This window comes from Bombus fervidus, chromosome 8 (assembly GCF_041682495.2).
Source record: "Bombus fervidus isolate BK054 chromosome 8, iyBomFerv1, whole genome shotgun sequence".
Classification (NCBI taxonomy): domain Eukaryota; kingdom Metazoa; phylum Arthropoda; class Insecta; order Hymenoptera; family Apidae; genus Bombus; species Bombus fervidus.
This window is the reverse complement of record NC_091524.1, coordinates 7810380-7837344: the sequence shown is the minus strand read 5'-3', so window position 1 is coordinate 7837344 and position 26965 is coordinate 7810380. Positions and strand designations below refer to the sequence as shown.

Below are 26965 nucleotides of genomic sequence, written 5' to 3'. Positions count from 1 at the left end.
AAGTACAAAGATCCTTTCCGGCTCTGAACTTGATAAAGTCATAGCGAATAAATTCGTTAACGAGATTTCTTACGAACTAGTTAGAAATTGCTGGCGAGTTTCAGTGGCGAAGTGTTGTTCTTCTCTATCGTTTCGAGAACCAGCGTATAGATGTCTTGTTTAACGATATCTTATTAGGAGTGTCCAATAATCGAGTTTTGTTTTCCAACAACTTGCGCATTTATTCCTTCTTTTTGCTTCTTTCAGCGATTTGAACTATTGTACGATCGCGTTCAATTATAAGACTCAAGCAAGTAATTCCATGGCTACATCTCAACTGCAGTAACGAGTTTTGGCAAACGTATAATAATAAGCTCAAGTAAAATTCACTTACAAATTCTTTGAAAAATTATTAAATCGCATAAATTATGCCTCAAATGGCAATGGATTTTATTATCGTCGAACGTTACTGTTAGATATTTTATTCCGTAGCCTCTATTAGGTAATGTAAAAATTGTATTTTTAATTAACATAACGAATATTCCTATCATACACATACATGTAATTTTAAATTAATTATTAAATTATGAAGAAGTATTTCAAACTTTTTACGCGAAGGAACATTTCCCAATAGTTATAACAGCTTTCCAAAATGGATTTAGTTTAATATTTACTTAATACTTGAGCGCTACTCTATTTCCCGGTGATAGAACATCTGTTTCCTCTATATCATGGGATCGCGTGAAACAGGAAACGTTATATTGTACGTACATTGGAACAATATTATTCCTTTTTGACGTCGCATGATCCGTACCTACGTGTCAAATGATCGTGTGACTTCGGATTGACATATCGTAGATACCTATATAACGTCCAATGAGATCAAACCCATCGTGGTTTCGTGCAATTCGCCTGCTATCGAATGAATTTCCTATTAAAAATAACGCGGCGCTTGCTTCGTATTTCTAGCTAATTTCCCTACATTGAAAAAATAGCAAAAGCTGTCGACGAAGACTTTCTACGAACACAAAGTCGTCGTCTCGTGGCAACTTCTTCAAAACAGCGCCGTTCCTCTTTGTTCGAGATCAAAAGAGGCACGAATGCGTCGATTACAAACGCTAGAAAACTCTCGTCTGGTTCGAGACCGATCTTCGTTCAACAAATAGACGATAAATCTGACAAAAGTTTTATCCAAAACCGTAGGGCGGACGAGGGGAGAAAAGAAAAGGGATTCGCAAAAATGCGGGCGAGGGTGGATCGCGCACAATATATCCGGTGTGGAGTCGGCCGCTTAACGGTTAAGACGAATGTAAAAAGTAAGTAGAAGGGTGATATATTCTCATTGCTGTTCGCACAATGCGTCGTCTTTTAGGTGGCTTTCGTGGCGCGCACCGTCAACGTGGCGCATTAATACGCACCACCGTGGCTTTTATGAGCTTTGGAAAAGAGAGCGATAGCCTGTCTGCCTCTCTATCTGCCATTTCACCCTGTTTTCACCGCCGGGTACACCGGGTATCTCGGCGGTGCCTCGGCGATGCGTGTTTGCCTCGATGCCTGGCAGCGGGCCGTGACGTCGTCGTCGTCATCCATTCGCAATCAAAGTTGCGTCGACCGTGGTGCAGTATCATTCTGAACGACGACGTACACCACAGGCCGAGCGAGCATTCACGTGCGGACTGTACGACGATCCCACACGATGTTGGCGGCACGCGTAGCGACGCGCTAGCTGCCAGCGTATGCGTGGCCAGGACCTTTCTAAACGCAGATACGAGCCGCTGGTCTAGCCAAGGGTTGCGACGTGAGTGCTTATTACACATTCAAGGCTTGCATTTGCACTGTGGCCTGCTGGAAAGCTGCACGCCATTTCCCTTCCCTTCTCATCCCTTCTCATTCCTAGCCCTCCACCATTGCCTTCCACCCCCTCTGTCGCTCCGCCTGGTCACTCTTCTTCCTTCTATTTCTCCTCGTTCGTGTAAGGGCGTTTCGTTATATACGACATACCACGGCCATTGCCGAGGATCCGACAAAAAGATGTACCGCCGCGCCGCGCTCACCGAGATTCCTCTTTTCCTCGACATTTTCATTTCGTTTTGTTGCTTCCAGCCAGCCATCCTTTTTTTCCCTCTCTTTGCCCACCGTTTCTGACGCTCCACGAGTTAAAGTTAACGTTACCGAAAATCTTTAACTCCACGCGATTCAGACAAATTGCCCGGGATCTGATTGCGGTTGGCTATTCGGATATCGTAGCACGACGCGAGTAGTCACGTGTATTCGTGTTTATGTCGAAGCGTGGATACTTGGCCACGTTTTCACTTATAATCTTTTGGTAACTTTTTAGTAAAATTACGTGGAGCTTAGCGATAAAAGTAACGTTATTAAATTGTTAAATAGATAGTCATCGTTTCGTGGAATCAACGGAGATTATAAATTTAAATTATTTACGTATTTAAAGATTTGCTAATAGCATATTAATAATAAATTCACTGTTATTTCATTATTCACCTATGCAGTTTATATATCGCTATCAATTAATTAAAACATCGATAACAATCAGCGACGATAGTTTCTCTCTTCGTTTTGAAGCTTTTTCATCTAATCGATATTTAGACAATTGAACGATCTATAGACACAGAATTTTGCAAGTAACCTAACGTTGATTCTATCGTTGTCATAACTATGTCTATAGCTGCAATAACATTGAGAAATAAATTCATCATTGGCCTCCTTATTTGCTAATTTACACTTGAATTACATCTCGTTATTATGTTTTTGGATCAAATTGTGCCAGTAAAGGTCGAAGTAATTTCTCGAAATTAATTGAACTATCAGCGATGATTACAAATACTGTTTATTAGTAATTATTATCTAAATATTGTATAAATAAATAATTGATGTATAAGTTACTGAACTTGATATTTAATAAAAGATTGACAGGTATACATTGATTTTATACAATGAGTTTCAGAGGTAGCTGCATCGGTTTCTCTACCTATTTGCAAATTCGTACGTTTAATGATTCATCGCGACATACAGTTCTATACGATTGGCATAAAACGCATCGATTCTACGATACTGCAACACGAGGAAATGCAATGATACTTTTTTTATATTTTCAGAAAAATATTTCAACCAAACAGCTACGAAATAAGAATTTGTTTTCAGGATACATCCGTAGGTATAAGATGGCAAGAACAGACGTCTGTGCTGATAAAAAGAAAAAATATAAAATTTAGAAAATAAGAAAAAGAAATCGTGTTCGTATAACAAATGATCTCAAAGACAAAATTTAATGTATATTTCGGAGCAAGATAAATTCGACAAAATATATTAATATGCATATAAAGATCACAAGAAGACACATGAGTCCACCTCTGTTGGTTTTTTTAATTTACATCACTTTATAGCTAAAGGGAAATATTAAAAAGATACAAAAACGACCTGTTGGGTAAAAGTACGTGAAAAATTACACGTTGAACATAATTAACAAATCTGTGAATTTTGAAAATTATACAGCGATTGATATTTCTGCAAAATAGGTATGTATACTAAATATATTAACTGTTACTATGAAAAATAAGATATAATTTTGCAGAATAAGATACTATGCAGAATATAAAAAATGTTTCAAATATTATTGTTTCAAATGTTATTAAGATCGACGAAGGCCATCCGAATAAAAAGGAAATTAAGATATTTATCTAAGAAATGTGAAAAATTTTGTTCCTTACCGATTGACTAAAAAAAATGTATTTCATTGTACATCGAATGAATAGTACTAAATACTTAAAACGAGTAGTACAAGATGCTTAAATACTTAAATAGTCCCTTCCTAGTACTTAATTAAAAAGAAAAAAAAAACTCGGCGTCTGCAATTCTTTATCCCGCATAAAATTCGTACATCGAATCGATCATTTCGCGCATGAAATTCAGAAAGCGTAGCCAATAAAAATTAAACAACGATATTCACGGTACCGTATCCCTCGATAATTGAAATATAATTGCGCAAAGCCAATTCTCATTAAGAAAGATCGCAATTTCGCCTCTGGCCAAAATTACATCGGAATTATACGCGTTGATAGATATAATTTTCGTTTCATTTAAATCCAAAAACATCAAAAAAATGTATCTAGAAAAATTGGCACGGACAGAGGTGGCAATTCGATTGCCGATCGGAAAACAATAAAAAAGAAAAAAAAAAGAGATAGAACTCGGAGCCGTTATATTTCCTGCGAATTGGTTTCTACCCTGCGACCCAATTGCGAATCATCCGTCCGAATAATTTTATGATTTTCAGGCTTGTAGTCGAGGTGGATGCTCGCGCCAGCTTCGAAATATTTCAATTACGGGGTGAGTAGCGCTATAATTGCTGTCGGGCTACGCCATCTCATAAGTTGTTTGCGCTCACAAACCCCACAGCTCGCAATGTGCATCTCGAAATAGCAAAGAACGTGTTGTACATTGTTGACCGCACGCATTCACCGCGTAGGCAGACGCGAAAGAAAACGCGATAAACCTGCGAGATACCGTGGAATGGACGAATCCTTTTCAATTTGAATATCTCGTGTGTACATATAAATGTTTGCTTTCAATGTGGATGATTTCGTAATGACACGACCAGCGACGACACGCGTCTCGGGATTACGTAACGGCAAGATACGGTTCTTCTCCTCTTAGCTACTTTCCTTCCTCTCGAGTGGAAGATTATTAGCATACTGGGAAAATTAATTTGTTGTTGATAACGAGCCGAGTCTTTTCTACTGGTATTACCATGACCAGGAGCTCGTAGAAGCTACTGACCGTATGCTACCGGTTGAAACACGTGAGTACTTTGTTTCTGATAATAACTCGATGTGTGATGTGTTATTTTTAATATACGAAGACGCGGGCGTAAAACGACTACAATCATCGCTGTATAAGCAAAGACATTAACTGCATAAGCTAAAACACTTTGTTATTGTTACTAACAGATGGAAAACAGACGCGATGTAATGTAATTTTTTGTAATTAAAATTTTAATTAATTGTATAATAACGTAATAAATGCGATTTTGTAATTTGTCTTTTAAATGAATTAAATTCTTTTTAAATTGACGAAATTACAAATATGGGAAATTTTACACTTTATTGGATCTATCGTAAAGCGTTCTGATACGATAAAGTTGAAGGATTCGTAATAAATATAAGCCTTGCATTTTATATCCGCCTTTTTCGATATATTTAATATTTAATATTCAATATTTAGTCTGGAATAATCATTCGAACTCTTTTTATTTATCGTCGTGGTTTCAAATGGAAACTGTTCAACTCCGTAATCACGATACTTACATCTCATTAAGTTCTTGTAAACGTTTAAATTTGAAATACCTCCGTGGACCATTATACGCGCGTCCATACGTAGGAAAGTTAGATCTCGATAATATAACGACCGTATATGACGCGAAAGAGCAAAACAGGGAGAAGAATTTCGCGCATCCATCTCGGTCATTCTTCTTTCGAGCATATCTGCGTGTAGAACAAACACAATGGGCTCGTCACGCGTCTAGCCAGCACCGCAGCAGAGGCGCAAGCTTCGTCACAGTGAAAGTTTAATCGTGGTTGCGCGTTCTACGGGCAAAAATAAATATTGCCATACGGGAGAGCTAGTGGCTCGTAAAGAACGTCCCTTGTATTTTGTATTCACCCAGGAGATGCTTCTCCGGTACCGGTCGTGATTCTCATCACGAATGGTTAACTACATTGTCACCGTGTAGATACAGACGCTTTAGCTTTTTTGTGATAATGCCGGCAGCTTGTTCTCCCATGGGGACAAACTCGTGGTAAGACATTACGCTACGCATCAACGGTCCTTTTCCTTCCTCTTATATCTGTATACATATATCTACATACTTTGCTTTTCTATGTGTCAGTACGTCCTACGCGATTTTCTGACTCTCTGTGTCCTCGAAACATGTCTTGTCAGCCTACTCTTGGCGCATCTATTCCTGCGCGAAGAATCCGGATATTCCGTGTGATAAATTGAAGTATCAAACGACCATTCGCACGGTACTTATCCGCGGCTTAAAATTCTTTTCCAACGTTTAGGCGTACGTTCTGCGGTTAATAGGCTGCTACACGAGTTCTACGTAACTTTAGCAGAATTTTCCGGTCGATACTTCAATTTTTATCGGCTTGGTTCGCGCTTCCTTAATCGTCGTAAGTACGACACGTCTAAAGCAAACGCCTTTTAGAGCTGGATTTGTTTAGTTTTTCGGATATCATCGAAGCTTATCGTAACGCAGGCTTCTATAGTGTATAGTATATAGTAGGATCTTATTATAGATGAAATCGTATATCGTGATTGATCTATAATTTTGTCAAACTTGAGTGTACCGTAGTCTGTAAAAAAATCCACCTCAAAGGGGAAAATCCAATTTTCTAAATTTGTTGTCGTTTTATGCAGATATTCTGCCCAGGTTTGACTATGATAACACGCATGTAATATTCCTCGTACTCTTTCTGCTTTGTCTTAATCTTATCCAATTTTCCTGTGCCACAGCGACTACGATAATCTCGTTTTAATTGACTAAGAAAAATCGGATCGATACATTTTGTACACACTGTGTATACATCTAAGAAGCTTCTAAATCTAAATAAGAATACGTACATAATAAGAAGAAGGATAAATACAATGAAACAATGAAAACAAACGAAGTAAACGAAGGTACAAAGTGGAGAGTGTATAGAATTAAGTCATCGTTGATTCTCGTTCATTGTAATCGGAATGCAGGTGGCAGCGACGTATTATCGAGAATTCCTTGAGCGGAGCATTAATCAGTAAATGCATGGTGCAATTAGCGAGCTGGTACGTAACCATCGAGGAGAGAGTATCCCCATGGGAAAGCTATATATCGCCAACTACCAGCGTGGGAATAAATCCAGGTCAATTTATCCTGTTGAATCTCCTTCGATTAGCCCAGATCGTGATAGTTAGCTGGCTTCGAGTAAACGGTTTTGAAAGGTCAGCTATCCAAGCTCGAATTATTCCGGGAATAATGGAGGAGGAAAAGAAGGAGCTTTCGGGATCGAAGATCGATGCTCCGCGGCAGGGCGTAAGGTCGTGTCATCGAGAAAAATTTATCCTCGTTGTAGGCGGTGCAAGACCGGCTATCCCGACCGACAAACGAAAATACGATCCTGAGATTCCCGCCCCGTGGAAGGACAGGCTCTGCTCCGAATTTAAGCGCGATGAAATCATCGTTCTCTTTATTTTGCTCCTTCTTCTTCTACACATTGACTACGACGAACCACTGGCTCTCTAACTAAACGTTCGTACAATTAGATCCGGGTTTCTTTCACTAATCGTTCACTCGACGTCAACCGTGCCATTGTTAGACTTTTTTTTCACCGACAGCGACCGTGTGAATCTACGATCATCTCGACGGTATTTCTTTTCTTCAGTGAAATTTAGCCTTGATCCGATAGAAATAATGCGGGCTTTTAGAATCCAATGATGAATTTAACGAGCTTGAGTCGTCTCGATAACGGCTGTCACACATCGCGATAAAAAGCTCAGCGTGTAAGAAAATAGACGTGACCTTGAAATCTTCTCTATGCCTTCACCCACGCAAGAAACGTTCGAATCGTACTATGTTTCTCTTTGTAGCGTACAAGTATAGTATGACATTTTTCTCATATTATTACGAGCAAGGGAAATGTTCAAGATGAACACAGTTATTTCTCTATTCTGTATGTAGATGCGACAGAAAGGTTAATTTCATTATTTTATTTATAAGCGAGACTATTGCTATTCTCCTGTTGATTTTTATGATCTCCTGTTTCAAATGTAAGAATCTCTAAAATACTTCGATAATGCTTTGATAATTTTTCAGGTTTATCTCATGTTTCTAATATAAATGTTTCAATAATTATGAAGGAGGGGGATGTGGGAGTGGATATTTTAATTAACAATGCGAACATTTAAATCGAAAGGAAGACGTACTTCGCGTGGTGTACCAATGGCTCGTTTTATATCCCCTTCGTTTATCGAAGTTCCTAAGTTAAACTAGAGAGGTTTGCTGTAGACATGATAAACAGAAGTTTCGAAATTACGTAGAAAGTACATATATTTACATGATACAAACTTTGAAGAAACTTGAACGAACTTCATAAATAAATTTAAACATCTTATAATCTTTATAAATTGGATATTCCTCAAATTTATTTGATATGTTATTTTAAAGTGGAGCTAAGAGAGTTACGGTGAACTTTCGTTCTCGCCTATAAATAATAATGTAATGCAAGAATTTACTCTTCTCACAGGAAAGACAGTAACACGACGAATATTATGAGTAAATCGAACACTACAAAAAAGAAAAAAGAAAGCTGAATATCAAACTCGTATTGCAAGTATTTTCACGAATATTAATCTATGTAGCACTTCAGCTTGATTTTGTTAAATCGTGTGGAACTTTCCAAACTGTATAAAGTGTCTTTAATTTGTACAACTTATGTACGTACAACTTCCTTTTAGCAGCAACAAACAACGCGAGAGGAAAATGTTACTTATTCTAAAATCTTATGAGAAGCATAAATTTTGCATAGAAACGTTTTGAAACGCGCGTAAAAGATATTTAAATTGTTCCTGTCTTAAAATTTCAAAAATATTGCAAATTTTGTTTTCTTGTTATTTATTATATTTATATTGTCTTATAATATATTTGTATTATTTTAATTGTACTATATCATATTCTATATTTTAATACAGTAGTAGTATTTCAGTTACTTATATCGGAAGATGAATTCCTTTTTCTATACGAAGTAGCTGCTCCTTTCCTAAGTCTGTCTGAAAATCTTGAACGTACAATTTACCACAAAGTATCTAGTAACGAAGAAGATTCTTTGGTGGCCTGAAGCGTTTTTTAACTGGTAAACCACGGAGGCAGGTGCGGGATACCTTGATTGATTTTCTTGGCAACCAAAGAGCTTTGCAATTTAGTCAATTCTCCAAAGATGTTTCGTGAGATGATAGATGTTGTTATCGTAGAAAGTACACCTGCCTAATCACGGTTTACATTTCATCCGAACGTCATTATGGACCAGCTGACTTTTGAGTAATAAAATTGTAGAATCAAAAATTGAGTTACACAGCTATTGTTTCGTATCAACGAAAATTCATCTCATACGTATGAAGTTTCGTTTTAAATTAATTACATTAATTAGGCTTGACGCGTAAGTCAAAAGGAATATTCTACTAAAATCGTCACACAAAATAATAATAATAATAATAAAAAAATAGCATTTTATATGTTGTAGATTATTCCTAATCTTTAAAATACAAATTTAATTGACTAATACTATGCTATTAAAAGAAAAATAATATATTTCATTTAAAGACTTAAAATAAAAAATAGAACAATATAAATAATAAATAATAAAGTAACTCTAACACAGTTTTTAAAAAGCTGAGAAAATTGTATTTCTCTGCAACGTAATCAGGGGCGTGAAAAATAGAAAACAATATAATTAAAGTAATAAAGTAACACTAATAGAATTTTTAAAGAACTGAGAAAAAATCGCATTATCTTTGCAATATAATCATGAACGTGAAAAATAAAAAACTTCTCCCCACTATCCTCGTTACGTATTTCAAACAACACATATTTACAGGCATTCCATTTACATACATATACGTAACACCTGCACGATGCATATGTTGATACATTCTTATATAAGTGAAAGAAATTTGACGTTCGAGATCGAAGAATAACTGAAAAAGAATGTGCAGGAAAATTCAATTGAAGATGCATGTACAATCGAGGAACTGTGGTAAATTGATACGCAATTTTAGGTGGACGTCTTGGGTGTAAAGAGGAAGAAACGAGGATCGAAGTGGACCGAAAGGACGGTAGGTTGCCGTGGCTTTGCCCTGGCCCCGGCGCGCGTGACGGGCCACATTCCACGCATTCCACGCGGTCACGGCCATATCTCCCATTCCTCTAGATTTCCCGTCCTGCCTGCAGCCCTACCATCGGTACCATCGCCACCACCGACACCATTCTCTTCGGCCAGCACCACCATTATATTTCCTTTTATATTCTTCCATTTTTTTAATCTATTTTTTTTCTCTATATCTATCGGACTGTATAGAAAGTTTGTAATGTAATTTAGGAAAAATTTGCAGACTATATCTTTAAAGAATTAACAGATTACGTAAAACTTTTTTAAATTACATAAGCACTAAAACGAGGCACGATTACTGTAATTATTTTTCAATTATTTTATTTTGTAATTGATTTGAAATCAATCTTGAAATGTATGTAACAGTTATGAACTTAATAAAAAATTACTATAGTAATGAATAGTCCGCCTTAGACATATATAATTGCTAGAATATAGGACTATTGAAGAATAGAACTATTGAATAATAGAACAATAGAAATATTGTTCTATTATCGAGGCTCATTAGTATAATAGATAATTCAGTGTTCAAATAATTTTGTGATCTTTGTATAATTTACGAAAAGTGTTTTGTAATTATATGCTGTGTACATCTTCCGGATTTATTTCAAACTTTACCGATATGTCCACGATAGTTGTCACATGCCGTATGTTGTACAAAAATTTTTACGTGACATACATAATACATTCAGAAAAGGTTTCTATAAGTGTCCAAATATTTTCACGACTCAATGTACAGGTATCATATACGGTTTCATGAGCTATCGAATTTTCCGACTCAAAATTATCGTAATACACCGTAAGAATTATATCTTGTCTTGTTAAATAATTAACTTCCCGTAGTATTTTCTTGAATATCACGAAATTACTTAATTTTTGTTTATGTTAAATCAAATATGAAGGAGGGTAATTTACAGTACTATGACAATAATCAGTCAAAACACTCAAAACAAATGTAATTTAGCAATTGAAATCTGATCTTCTCATTAAAATTATTCGTTTCCCATTAAAAGATCCAAGTTCTTTTCTCGTGAAATAAGGGTTCACAAACTTTCAAGTAGTAACTATACATAATTGAAATATCTTTGTATGTTCTAAGTTTTGTTGTGATTTCTCATTATAGTTGATTAACGTAGAATGTATGTATATGAATATACATGTAGCTATATGTGCTAATAAAAAAATTCGACATTTCCAGGAATATAAAGAATTTAAATTGCGTTTCTTCCGTGACGATTATTCACACGAAGATTTTGCAACTAAATTGCTTTTATCGGAGAATATCCTAATATGAGAAATAGAATAATGATATATGGCCTCGATATGAATCTTCCCGTAGTCAAACTGATCAACTCCACTTTTTGTACCTATGCTTCTCAGCTTCATTAATCAGTTTCATACGGAGAACTATTATTACCTGTATGATTAGTGTTCAAGTGCTTAAAAAACAAATGACTTCTACAAATTTATTTATCACAAGGAGATGGCATAATCGTAAATTCCAAGGTACGCCTTCAAAATAAATTAAAAAGTAACATCGCTACTTTTTTTCCTACTTTTAGAGTTTGTCAGTCGATGAGCGTTTATTAATCTGAAATGTAGTATGGTTTAAACAAAAGCAAATAATATTTTGATGTAGAGATAAACGATGTTGTACATAATATAAGAAAAGTTGGAGAACAAGAGTTTCAATTGGAATATATTGAGAATTGAATTATAAAACTGTCAATAACATTTGAAATCATTTATTTTATCACTTTTATTTCATTTTATAATTAAATGAATTTCTCGTGCATGTGAATATTCAATTTCGTACGTTTACCGATGGATTGTTTAGATTTTTTAAAATATTCAATGCTCTGGTACTGTCGCAATTTAATCATTAACCGCGTTTAAATAATAAAATAGAATTCCGATTATTCAAACTAATTCAGGTATACCTCATGAGATAATTTAGATAATCAAATTTCGCGGTTGATCGAGCAACCGCTTTCATTCCGCAGAATAGTGGTTATCGATCGCTGCACTAGATATTTATTAACACTATGAAATTTGATTTGGTAGAATCATGCGTGGAAACTCAAACTGTACCATATGTTTCTCGGAGAATTTTTAATCGTACCACGGATAAAACGATAGAATTTTGTGTCACTCTAAAGACAGGATTAACAAATAAATAAACATTTGACAATAAAAAAATTATAATAACAAATTATAGTAACAATGCCAAATCATTGATCATTAGATAGAAATATTGATAACATAATATCGATAGGAAATTTGATAAAAATTTCAAGTTTCAGTCTGAAAAATTTCAGATCAAAGAGATGTAATTTTTATATTTAACTGCACAAGCTATAGTATTTTATTCATTCAATACTTGTTATGTTGTTTGTGGATTCAATATTTATATAATACGAATATATGAAATTTTCCAAAGTAATGGATCAAACTTTTCCGAACTCTTTTTTAAATAACTATTCGTTACAGTGACTTCACCAACAGCGTCTCATTTTCGTTTGACATGTTGAAATTAAATCGAAAACGTACACGCCTGACCATACACACACGTACATGTGCTACTGTTTCCTGCTTGTGACACACATAGCGACTCCGTTCATCGAATGTTTGTTTATTCAATTTTATAGCAATCTCGCTCGCACATTACGCCGTTCTCGTTGTTCTATTTTAATTGCACGTCAAAATAACTTTGGTGAAAGTTGATTGACGAAAACAAAGCAGGTTTTACATTTTTTATACCGTTCCGAAAATTGTTTTGCACATGTGATACATTCCATTTTAATGGAAACGTCAATCAATTAGGATTTAATATTTTATTATTTTAATTGTTATTTGAAAATGTAGATTTAATAACTTCATATCTATTGGCGGGCATATCTGTAGCCAGAAGGTGTTTTTCATTGGAAAAAATCTAATTGCTTTTGAAATGTAAAATTCTCGAAATTTTTAACACAGAGAAAAAAATGTGAAAGGTTTCACATTTTTCCAATATGAACAAAATGTGTTTCCTCTGCTATTATACAAAATGAAAGCCCGTCAAGAATCTAAGCATACATCGATTTTTTAATTCGATAAATAATTTCGATTTTATCTGCGTGATACAAAATATGTATATAGTATTATGACAAAATTTAGACGTTCGGCGCTAAGTATGCTTTGTCGATTATAATCGAAATATTCGTAAATGTTCGTGATTATGATTTATTCAGGCAAGATTTGTCCCTTCGTATACTGGGACATTGTTTGACTACCTGTCGATTACTTTATTTGATTTGACACGAAACTGATGGAGATTTCGGAGAGATGTCGATAGAGATATAAAATATGCACTGAGGTACACGCGCAGGCATAACGGAGATTAACCTGCCACGTTAAACGTTTACTAATAGTTAATTAACAGACAAGATTGCGATCATTGCCTATATGTTGTAAATTTTACATTACGTTAGTCGAATAATTCATATTCCAAAATAGTATGCATTTACATAATATTATAGCTCGACATATTTTTTCAAAAATAGCTGCCGATTATAATACAAATTTCTATCTTGAATTACAAATTTCGTTCAATTTTTATTACGTTATATATAACTTAACGTAAGTTTAAAATTATATTTGAAAAATATTAATTTCCTTGTACTATACATACCTATACACATTACTTATTACGTATCGTAGAACAACAAGTTTAATCAATAATGAGGTGTTCGTAATTAAGAATACTTTTATAAAGCACATCGATAATTAGAGGAAACGAATGCAAATTACAAACAATGGCGACCTCGATTTCAGCGTTGATTAATTATGAACGGGAGCCAAAGGTCTTCATTTTCATTCACGAGTGTTCATTTTAGCTGAATAATTTCTACCATATATGGAAAATAGTCGGTATCTATATATATCGGTAAAAGAGGTTTGCACGCTCATAAGAAGTTCATATTAAACGATGTGTCTCTCGTCAAACCATCCAATTTCTGCCTGAAACGTTTTTAGTCATCTACCACTAACAATTTCCCTAGCTCAAATTCCGAAGGATTTATTTATTAGAACAAGCGTTGCAAAGACGATGAAACAATTTTGCGGTATTTTGCACCTACCTTGAGCTTTAACTGAAGCTACTCTATGTAGATTTCTTTTCTTTTTTCTTTTTTATTTACCCTATCTCTGTATTCTTCTTCGTTAACCCATCGACGTACTGTGTACGTATATATTAGGTTGTCCGAAAAGTTCCTTTCGTTTTATGAGGAAACAATAGACACACAATGTTTTTTGTTTTATATTATTTTTTTGTTTGTTTTGTTCTGTTGAGATAAACCCCGCGACATTTCACAGACTTGGTTTCACGTTTGTATGAAGGTGCACTGTTGTAAAATGTTGGAATACAACGATATTCACGCATAGGCACAAATACTCCTACACAGACACCCACACAGGCATTTGAACAGGATACTTACACAAGTCATACTCATTACTGTATAGAGAGTGGGGTTCAAAATATTTAAGGGATCATGGGTCACTACCTACGTTTAGTCTGAGAGTGACTAGCCAACAATCAACAATTGTTACATACGTTGTTAATTATATACATTTGGTTCTGTAGTTCTGTTTAATAAACATCACTGAATATTATTTCAACATAAACATTGTGTCTCCCACAGATTATTAATCTTAACTTCAAGATTAAATTCTAACATAAAAAAACAAGTTTGCGAAAGAAAAATACTTTTCGGACAACCTAATATATACGTACACAGTACGTCGATGGGTTAGCGAAGAAGAATACAGAGATAGGGTAAGTAAAAAAGAAAAAAAAAAGAAAATCTACATACAGTAGTTTCAGTTAAGGCTGAAGGTAGGTGTAAAATACCGCAAAATTGTTTGATCGTCTTTGCAACGCTTTGCTCGTTGTAATGTAAAACCTCAGGAATATTAGGAGAGGTATCGGACGAGAAATACAGGCCAGAGAGGAATACAGAAGATAGAGCGTAGTTTTAGCCGAAGCTGGCTCTTTGATCAGCAATTAACATCACGAACGGCTCTAAGCTCGATCTTCCGTATGATCATTGGATGAGCCCTCGAGACAGCAGGCCGATTTTCCCTTGGTTTGGTCTCTTCGCAAACCGAACAGTTCACCTGTTTCATCATCCTCCAATGTACTCGACGGCTTTGCGCGATATTACCGCATAGTTGCTCGCACACGGTAACATGGTCCAGTCGTGCTTCTGATTGATCAACTTTCCGAATGTATTGGCCAAGCTTCCCTACACTTGGAAAGCAAGCTTTTTGGAAAATTGCTTGCCCAAAGTTCGGTTTGCGATAGAATCGGGCTTATTTCTCTAATCTTGTTTATCGACTCTGCCGTATGGAAGCTCGTATCATGATTTTGCTTTATTTTCAAATTCATTGAAAATTATTCATTGATATGTAGGATCTGCTTACGTTTCGTAAAGTCAGTTTAACACGTAGTAGCAGTAATAATAGGTAGAATCGAACAAAATTTAATCTTGTCACAATTTTACAGTGAAATATGATAATTTGAGAAGTTTTTAATGGCTTTGAATATTAACGTAGACATCGTCGATAAAAATTCAATGATATTGCACGGGGAAAATTCATATACTAAATGATTATGTTTACGTACTTTAAACTCGTGGAATGATTTGTCAAACTTGTGTTTAAGGAAACCTCCGTATATAAATCATTGGCTGTAGTATAATTGTAAAACATAGAAATATATATATAATTACTACGTTATAATTGATATACTATCATTAAATTCTAAGTGTACTACATCAAGTCTAAACGTTTTCCGTAATTCTTATGTAAAATAAAGTAATTTACGAACAAGTTTCTAGTGCACGTCTTTATCATAGCTCGCGTATGTAAATAATGTTATTAAACTCTAAGGTTTCATTACGTACTAAGATAAATCGGTCAATTTGTTAATAAGATATAATATCTAAAAAAATCTCAACAATCCTGAAACGCCTCTCCTTAAATGTTTTCGTATAATTTCTGTACATCATACGTTTGTAATAACAATCTATTATAATTAAGTAGCCGAATGAATTCATAAAAAATTATATGTATAATGTTTATGTTTAATCAACTTAATCATATGTTTAATCAACTGTATCATAAAATTGAATCTTCGTTTTTACCCAAATTAGGAATCAACGTAATTTCGTTCTTTCGAATGAGTAGAAATAAAATACATAAAATTACACCTGCGTTTTCACAGAAGTTAGAGGTCGACGTAATATCGTTCTTTCGAACAAGTGGAAATGTCACTGCAATTTATCTTACTATTTCGTTCGCAACACGGGGCAGCGCAATCGTTCGCAAGAATTCAATATATAGACTGGTTAGCATGTATTGTTGAAAGGTTAGAGCTATCGTGATAGATTATTTTAGCTGCAATCCTCTTGTAAAGCCAACGTTCAATGTGGTCGGTATACGATACACGATATCGTCCCTCCGATTGCAGATTCTTTTCAGAAAATCCCGTCTGGACCGAACTGCTGGCGCATCCAATCGAGATCCAATGTGCAAGATGGCGTTTCCTTATGTAACATACGGTCAAATATATAGTAACTCACGGAACGTGCTTTTTTCAATTTCTTTTTCCTTGCGTTCGTTTTCCTCTGAGACCGCCGGAGGGATAATACAGGCATTAGAGATGGCAAGAAGATTAGATCAGACGACACATTTAAATTACGAACAACGTGTTCAAGCAACCTGTCAATCTATGTTTCTACCTCCGTGAAATTCCAACTTACGTACGTATAGGATGTTCTGTAATTGATGCAACACTATTGGAAAGGGGCTACGCGAAAAGTAAGTCAAACATATAGCATGATACTTTTTGATAAGATTTTTTGTTTTTGGAATAATGGATACTTCAAATATGTATATATTAGGTCTTCCGAAAAGTTTCTTTCGTTTTATAAGGAAATTATGGATGCACAATATTTTCCGTTTTATATCATTTTATCAAATTACGTATGATCCATTTTGTTCTATCAAGATATAGATCACAACGTTTGACAGATCAGGTTTCACGTTTGTGTAAAGATGCATCGTTGTAAAAGACGTGTCTGTAAAAGAAAGACACTTTTCGGACAACCTAATATTTGCCTGACCTGATTCTCTGTTACTTTCATTTCCAGAATCATATAAGAAGCAATTGCGCGTTCAGGAATTAAAGATATCAAAAGAAAAGGATCGATACCTGTAACCTCTTAAACGCATAATCGATTCTATATGATTCTATGTAGTAAAAATCGCAGAAAGCTAGATCAGTCAAATACGTAAATAATGAAAATTAATTTTCTCCGAAATAAAGCCTACTATCAAAATGTATCTGTCGTGCTATACGTTCTTCACTTACCTTTTTATGGGATCATCCCCTTTGCGGCTCTTGGAACACGTTAAAGAGTGTTCTGAGAAATTTTCATCGATAAGAAGAGCATAACTGTGTATCCAAGAGGATAGACAGTTTCAACAGTTTCTAAAGTAATTTCCTTGATGTGCATGAATATCGAATATTCTATTTTATTCTGTATTCTACGATAGTCGATGCAACAAGTTCAAACATATGTAAAGGTATTAATATGCACAAGATTTTATAAGTCGGGACACGATTAAGTGCATGCGTGCCTGCTAAACTCTGACTCGATCTTCTCAGTCAAAGTTACAGGACACTCCGTATACCTTTTTGCGATATTATCGCGTGAGTCGACACTAACGTTTCGACGTTCCTTTCCTTTTCTTCGTTCCTCGAAGATAGAAACTTAAAATTCAATGTCGTCTTTACTTCTCGAATTTTAGAACCTTTTTCGAGTTCGTTAAGAGACGCGAAGAACTGTCAGTGCTAGTTTATTCATAGTAGCCGTCAATTTAAGAGGACAGCGAAACTGGAAAAGCTTCTGTTCGGGCTACGTGAATATTTGTTTTAGCTTAACGGTTATGCTCGATCGTTTATTTTTACTGCGGTTATAGAATCACAGTCAAGAAGTTTATAGAATGTAGTTTTTTAGATTTCACTCTATGTACATAACAGGCTGTTGTTACTTTGTTTAAACACTGTCCGTCCAACATCGATAATTGCGTAACTACCACTTACTGAACAATTACTATTTCACTGAATTTAATACAGTTACGTAATTCCCAAGAAGTTGAAAATAGGAAGGAATTCTATTTTTTTTTTTTTTTTTTTTTACCACGTTTGTTTATTCGTGATTAAGAGATATCGTCTTACCGCTGTGGTAACAGGTGGAAATATTTTCGCTGCAGACGAGTGAGCTCGTACGCTTATCACAAGTTTTTTACCTCGATTTCACAGGATTGTATTGTTTTCGAGCAACGCGGGAAGCCTAAGGGTACATTAGAGCACGTACTCGCAGGACAATGAGCCTACCTTGGCCCCTTTTAGTGGCCTCAGGCTGTGCCGGCGACTCAGAAACAATGGCTTGACGTCGAAACACAAACTACAGTTTCATTAGTGCTCATAACTGACGAAATTAAACCCCCTTTTCCTGTCACTCTTTCGCGATCCTTGCCCCTCACGATCCGCGTATCACAGGTTAATTAAATCTGACCAAAAACATTTCGTGAAATTCCGGGTTTTCTTGTTATAGTGGTTTTGGAAAACTAAATACTTCTTAAATTATTTAACGATCGTTGTGGAATATTACAAATTATGTGTAACGTGTACCTAATATTTATCTGATATCATCAGCCGATAATTTTTTGAGATTTGGATCGTTTTCAGCAATTTTCGTATTGAATCAGAGAAATATTGATCTGTCTGTTATACACATAATCGTATATCGTATATGAAGTTTACGTTTTTATTTGAAAGTAATTTTAAAGTTTCAAGTAAAGAACGATCAAACATAAAAGCGACGAGATGAAGACAAATTAAAAATCTTCGTATCTTTAACTGTGATGTATTTCAACTTTTAACATTCAACAATTACATGTTACAAAGAAGTTACATAAATTTACTTTTAATTTTCCATTAACTGTGTCTTTTATAAAAAATATTTTCTTCTACTATTTGTAATTCTTATTAGCGATTCGCAAGAGAATAGAAAACTACGATTGCAGATAATTATATGCGTCCTGAGTATTTTAAATAATTTAGTAGTTTCTACGTTGGTCTTTTAAATTGTCCGCTGACTATATTCATGCAGAATTTTGCAAGAAAAATCGTTCTCTGCCAACACGTTCTTCGTTCGTCAATCGAGTTCAGCTATTTTTATATATCTTCGGCAAAATGATCAAAGGAAAGGATTATGCTCGTTTCTGTCCATTCAGGGAATGAACTACTATCGTAATCTATCGTTCTGATAATTCTCGTCGTAATTTAGACTGGTGATCAACAGTAGCTGGCATTTGTCTCTCAAGATTACCGCTGTCTACTATTAGTGGATCAGGGTATTAATAGTGAACACAGGCTGAAGATATGTAGTTGGGTTATTAGCAGTTAATGCCCATACTAAATTTATTCGTAGGAGAACCGCAAGGATAAAAGCGGTCCGAAGACCCATTAATACTATACCTTGTTTGCTATTCAACGTTGATGTTCGCGTTTTACTATCTCATCGCTTTACTTTATCTTTTTGTAAAAATCGATATAATATACTTACATAGTTATATAGGTGTAAAATGTACGATTAAATCCGGTCGGGACAAATGTAAATTGCTGTTAGTATTTTAAGTTCTATAGAATTTTAGTGGAAGTTTGTAATTACGATGTAAACACATTGGATTGAAAATTATTTTCATCATTAATTTACAACAGCCATAAATGATTTTATTTTCGCATCATTTAACGGCCACTGTTTTGTTGCTTCAATTAAATTTACCACGTTGGTTTGCATAGATAATTCGAACGCCAATAGCGATAATTCTGTAAAATAAAATTTTTCTCCTAGATCTCGTTAAATGTCATATAAAATATACAGGGGTCAATTAGATATCTTATCGGAGTTCAAAGAAACATTGGTTGCTTGTAAAAATTCACATCGTTATTGTAAGAAGCGCAATAAAAATAACAAAAAATGATACGTTATCAGATACTATTTTGTCTGATTTATGTTTCCTTCGACTGAGCGGGTTTTTCGTGAAGGGAACTTACAATTAGATAATATATTTTACAACTCTTATCTACGTCTTGTTTTTCTTCTACTTTAATATTGGAAGTTCATGTCGAAAAATCATGATATTAGCAAATACGGATGACGAAGAAGAATTGATGAAATAGTAACGATACCTATTCCTACAATTTAGAAATACGCAAGTAATGTACACGAAGAGAGATAAATTCGAGTATTGAAATTTTTATTTCATATTGAAGAAAATAATTCTCCAAAGTACTATAAAATCTGGCATCGAGAGCATATTAATTCCAAGAATTTTATAGTAGTCATTTTATAGCAATAATATTAATTTCAACTTAAAAATTTTATTAAATATAATAGATAAAAACCATGTTGCCTAACTTTATTGAAACATGTACATATATGTGCGTATATATAATAAAGTTAGTAAAAAATAACATTATTGATTATCGTAATATCATTAACCAGCAAAAAGGTAAATATGCATAAAAATAGGAAGAATTATAGAAGAATCTTCATCTTCTTCAATGATGTGTAAATTTGTGAAACAAGATTGAGCAAACCTGTTTTGTTACGATTACAGGAAAAGATAAAGAAGATTCACGGTGTCGTTAACATGTTCCAGCAATTTTTAATTTTTTTCTTCATATTTGATGAAATGTTTCCTGTGTGTTAATACCGTCACGATCAAAAAATACTAATCGTACCAACGCGACGATGAGAGAAAAACGAGAAATTGTGCGTAGCCATGAATGTCAGTATGAATAATTGTTACTACCCTGAGTGGAAAGAAACCACGAGACAAAACCGGAAGTGTGCTTGAGTAAAGTGGATAAGCGTAATGGTGCGTTATGCACACAGAGTGTGAACACGCATTGACGTCGTCAAAGGGAGTACCTTATAAACTCTACGAAAGGGAAAAAGAAGCGTGACAAAATGACTAAAAAGCTGCGGAAGAATGTTGCGTCTCAGTCGTGTTATCTTACCGCACGACGATGTCATCGTTGCAACGTGTAATTTCCACGTACGGCTGATTTTGTACGATCTACCGTACTAATCTCGAATTATGGCAATTATGGGACGTTTGCATCCGCTCAACGTTAAAAAAACGTTTAAAATTAAAAAGTTATATTCGTATCGAGATAATGTACAAATTGAAAGCCTAGTTCTTTCTCCGAAGAAAAATGAGTCTTGCAGTCTATTTATTATATTTATAGACGTGCATTTCTTATTTATACGTTTTATCGAATATGGTTCTTAGGAATATAATTATTCGATACACATATTTCGTATAGTCAAATGTTTCGAATTAAATATCGAATCATACATACGTGCACATACTATAGTTCCGTAGTTCCGCGTACATGCTGGTAATGTATTGTATTTACGTTATTTATATGGCACAAGTAGGACACTAAAATGTTTAACTGGGCTACGATGGAGAAATTTCCTTACGCTACGAATTATCACGCTCCGTTAACATACCGTAAGTTTGTTATCTACTTGAAATCTTTTGTCAAGTGCGGGCACGGCGGTTACCGAGGAATAGCAAACTTAAACTGCCGGAAGGTTAGAGTGTGCACGTGAAATGTCTTCATGCAAGGGACGTGTAAGGATATACGAGGGTCTGAAGTCACTTGATGCTCCGCTCGAGAGTCTATTCGACATTACACTTTACCTAACAGAGGAAGACCGCATCCTTACTCGAAGGTAAAGGAAATAGCCAATTGTTTCTTTTATCCCCTTATTTCTCTACTTGATAAAACGATGATTCGATCTTTTACATTTTTATATACTATATACCATAGATATTTACATACGCAAATAAAAAAAAGAAAAAAAATATAAATAAAGCTTTATAATGACGTTAACACAGTTCGAAAAATGAAGATTAAACAATAATAAGCACAAAGTCTCGTTGTTCAACAACGATTTTGCTATCGTTACAAATCTTTGGGAAGACTATGTTGCTAATATATTCGATTGAATTAAAAAATCGCTTCCCTGCAAAGAATGTAAAATACGACTTATCGTATTCTTGCCTCGTACTCTTCATACCATTTTGTACAATCCTACATCTCTATCGTTGACAGCGTATCAGATTTTTACAAAAATGCGCTGCATCTTAATTACGATAGAATTTTATCACGTCACCGTGAAATAATTCCTCCTTTTGCAAAAATGATCTAGACATCGCAAGTAACGTACACGTTTAGTAAGCATCACCATACGTGTAAGAAGCGCGCGATACGTGCATTGGCAACGCACATTATTTCCCCTTGTCGGAACAGGCTGTAAGACAATACCAGAAAGTGTTCTTCACTGGAAAGAAGTAAAGTGGATAAACGTACTGGTGCGATGTGCACACAGAGGGTCATGTGCACTGCATTTAAACGTATATACTGCTTGCACACCGTGGAAATCCCGAGTGGACGGAAGCTATGGTCGTTGCAGGGGTCATTCTCAAGATCTCTGAAAACTTCAGGCGTCTCCAGCGTCCCGTGTTTTTAAAACCTTTAGTATGTATAAAAATGCAGTATAGGGACAGCAGTCGTGTACACTGCTGGACGGAGACCGCCATTGTACTTGATTTACCGAGTCGACCTACTTCCCTGAACTTTAATAACGCGCCTAGTATGATTCCTATGTGCACCTAACTGGGCTTGCAGTGCGCTTTTTCCAGATTCTTACGTTTCGCAAAAAGTATACCGCTTCAAAGGCGTACTTGGGCTTCCTTAAACATGAATATGAGATGAATATGGAATGAAATATAGTGCTGGTATTATTAAAATCGCTGGTAGTTTATGTAAGAAATGAAAATTGTAAAAATGCATAAAATATGCTGGTTATTTGTTTTTATTTACTCGCTATCATTGAAAAGACCGTCGAAATCGGTCATTTAACCTTAGCGTGTAATTTTAAATGATCTTTGTTCAGTAGTTGTTTTTCGTAGTGGATAAATGTTTTATATTTTAATCAAGTGTCATGAAATTGCAATTACGTGAATAAATATAATAATACCACATATTTTGTAGACGTAACTGCATTTATACTATTTTTATTAATTATATTATTTATTAAGATACTTATATTAAATGAATCGTACAAAATATTTACTGTCATACATTTTTTAAAAGATTAGTGATAACAGGTATTTTGTTATGTGGTTTTATTGATATTACTGTTAATTTTTGTAAACCTAAAGGTAATAAAGACCCTCCTATCCGCTGATTACTTTCAAATATAAAAATAAATAAATATATAAATATCTATCGAATAGATTTGCAATACAAATAATATTTCATGCGATATATGCATATAAATATCTAACAGATTAAATGGATTTTATGACATAACAATAGACGCAATTTCCTATAATTCCTATTGCGAAACACTCGTATTTACCACGTTACACTGACGTTATACAACGTCGGTATTGAATTAAAGGACAAAATCCATCAAACAATATTATACAATCGATGTCCAAGAACGATACATTTCGCTGCGATCGAACAACGATCGGTTTATTTATCATGCAGAACAGGGAAGGAACACGTGTGGTTGGAAACGGCGCGACCGAGGGGACACCCATAGCCTTGGTGCCAATTATATTCTCATGGGTTTCTCATAGTTGGCGAGGAGCTTCTAAGCGAAGGAAAATACCACAAAAAGATGCTTTCAGTTCTCCAACAAAACGGTGAGGGAGAATGAACGAGTAAGTTCGAGTGGTACGACGAATCCACGACGAAGCCATTACTACGTTCTTTGCCGGGGAAGTAATGTGTTATTGAGGAGCTACCAGGTGTAACTTATGCCTCCACCAAGGCTCGAGAGTTCATATTGTACCTGGAGCTCCTATGAAGTGCCCCGACAATAATGGCCCACCCTTTGTGCACGATGCTCTATTGATGTCGAGAGGAATTCCGTAACGTCTGCGACCTGGAAGCTCTCTCCCTCTCTCTCTTTCTCTCTTTTTCTCTCCTTTCATTGTCTTCTTTTTTTCATCCAGCACGCAATCTCTTTCTATCTCGGAATCGAGGGTATCTGGCCTTCTTTCTACTCTAAAATAACTACATTTCGACTGCGGTTCACAAGTAGGAAGAGAACGAGTATCGTGTATGGACTAGGTATTATTGCCGTGGCACACGAGACGTGTTACCTGAATCCACCTGGATTTTGTGCGATTGTCGACTCGGCCGAGGCGTTTGTTCGAGGGGTCTCGTGTGCCGTGATCGAATTTGGATTCTACCTTTTTAAGGGCTCGTTAAAAGACTTTGGGGTTTTGTCTGAGGACGGACAGAAGCGAGATCAATCTCGCGTTTTCCATTGTCGGTGGAAGCGAGGGTGTCCAGGCTGTCGTTTCAATAGGCAGCCGAGGGTTGTTCAACGAGTGTGACGAACCTTTCCATAAAAATAACTCTTGACGACGTAATTCGAAATATCTTTTGTGGCGAAACATCGGAAGGCATCGCGTCGCATCCACGAGGCCTCCTTAAGAACCGCATTGGAGAAAGTTAACAGCGTTTCCTGTTATCCGCTGGTGCATGCACCGTGTTTGATATTCTTATTACAAACGCGAAGCTTTTTATACGTTGTTAAACAAGAAAGAGCCGCAGAGAAATCGATTCGCGTATCAAGCGTGCAAAGGGAAAGCGAAAGCTAAGATTTATGTCAATATTTGCGTGTTTACTGGCTGAAATGTTGAAACTCTTTATAATATCCTGTTCAATATTTAACGAAAAATTGAAACACGAACTCCGAAACGACACACGAATCTCCTTTTTATTGAGACGATTTCAATCTCAACGAAGGGATTATTTTGCAGCGCATAACGGATCACTAAACAAACTATGTTACTGTAAGTTTTGAGAATAAAGCATTATATGATAATGGAAGAAAAAAGTCCACTTTCTGCGATTGTTTCTTCAATTTTCTCTGGCCTGTCTAATAACAACATGAAACAAGATGAGAATTTCACGCTTCGTGGCTTTGCAAACGACAGTGATATACAAAACGTAATTCCATGAGAAATATTGTCTTCGTTTTATCGATATAATATTGTAAATGGTGCATCGAATTTATGAACGGTACGAATCTTACTTCAAAAGTTTGAAGTTTATTAAACGATTTAATAGAATGTTTAATACGCAATAGTACGAACTCTTGGAACAAATTCTTTTAAAATACCTATCAAAATAGTTGCAAATAAAATGTAACATTAATGTCTAATGGAAGAGTAAAAGTTTTAGAAATAACAGCACTAGCAATTGTCTCGGAGTTAGCTGATAGATAAGATAAGGTGCGAACAGTGCACAGGTAGTGAAGTTTCTTATTCGTAGATTACATGTGCATCATGAAATATGCGAGGGCGAAGCGTTTAAACGACGTCGATGCCTGTTAACGTATGATTTCCGCTCGTCTTATTGGAATATTCTGCAATGCCCGCCCCCACTCTTCTGTATTGGGCAATAAGAAAATTGAGGGCACCGATCGTTCTTTACACTGAACATCGATTATACGTTCTCACGTGAGTAGGAATAAGACTATGCCAGAGATTCATTTACTATCGCTCTCGCTTAATCTCAGGGTGAAGAGATGTTTCAGCTCATAGAGACCTACTAACATTTTAACGAATCATCAATGTTACGTAATTACAGGGACGGTGAGATGAGATTGAAATTGAAAGAATTCTTCAATCGTAACTGTGCAAAATCATATTTTCATTTTATCACAGACATGTTCATCTGTCATTAAGTTAGGGTAATGTTTTGCGTGAATCCTTTGTTTTTATATTACTAATCATAAGTTAATTAAACTAGCGTGGCTATGAAGAATATGTTGAGCATGTTGAGTTATATGAATTGTGGTTTGTCTCATAACGTATAGTAGGTCGAAAGTGAACAAGAAAATACTATGAAATAAATCACTGTTTTCAAGAAAATCGATTTTCGAATTATATCAAATATACGTTCGTGTAACTCTCAAGTAATAGTGCGATGGTGCATCTATATCTTTCTTTCATTAAATACTTTGTCTTATTTTATGTTTGTTTAGCCTTACAGCGATAAGATATATAGTACATTTCACAGAAAGAGATGTACCCTAAGATATACGTATAAGGCGTTAAGTGCACGCGTACTGATACATATCTAAGATGGATTTTCTGGAAAATAAAATCTTCTTCTATAAAGCTTTATTCTCCGTCTTTGATTTATTATGGAAACGCTTATTCGATAGTACTACATTTTATGAAAGAATTTGTATATTTTCATAAAAAATTGTTGAGAACTACGTGTTACTTTTATTAAAGGATTTAACACGAAAGCACCAAACGATTAATCAGTTTTTGGTACATTAATAAGAAATAATCTAAATAATTATAATTGTATACACGCCGTATAAAGTTTTATTTTACACACAGGAAAAATGAGCGTTTGGAAATTTTGTATATTATCTACAAAGCTTTTTCAATACGATATAATAATAATGTTAGTCCTTGCGTGTCAGAAACAAGAGTCAATTAAATTAAAATATTACAAAGTTCTGTTATAAATGTCCATTGAATTTATTTCTTGTACATTATTATATTTTTAAATAATGGAGTAAAACTTTCTAAAGTACAAAGCTGCTGTAAAATCTACGCTACTCAAAAATCTTTCAAAATTAATTCGAAAGCACTAACACCTTTTAAGAACTGGATAAATATCTTTAATAAATTGGTGCTAAACGTGCATGTATTGCGATAGGACGTTTTTAATTCGATTTTATTTCGAAGTACAATGGTTTAAAAAATAACTTAATAAACATGCTTTATTTAAACGCAAACCAATATCTCATAATTTAACAAATGGTCAATACAAAAGTGGAAGTTCGTTAGTTAAAAGTTTGTTATATTACTATGAA

The 26965-nt window shown here is 35.0% G+C and overlaps 2 protein-coding genes and 1 long non-coding RNA gene across 10 annotated transcripts in view; 1 reads left to right on the top strand and 2 right to left on the bottom strand.

Moving 5' to 3' along the window:
• LOC139990284 (EGFR adapter protein) overlaps positions 1-26965 on the bottom strand; it is a 282495-nt gene that overhangs the window by 16948 nt on the left and 238582 nt on the right. The window lies entirely within an intron of this gene.
• The window catches only part of LOC139990287 (UPF0389 protein CG9231), a 72793-nt gene that overhangs the window by 22560 nt on the left and 23268 nt on the right, over positions 1-26965 (bottom strand). The gene's annotated exons all lie outside the window — the stretch shown is intronic.
• LOC139990075 (uncharacterized) lies at positions 1575-3333 on the top strand. Its single transcript, XR_011800482.1, has 2 exons — positions 1575-1777; positions 3142-3333. It is a non-coding gene; the product is annotated as an uncharacterized lncRNA (long non-coding RNA).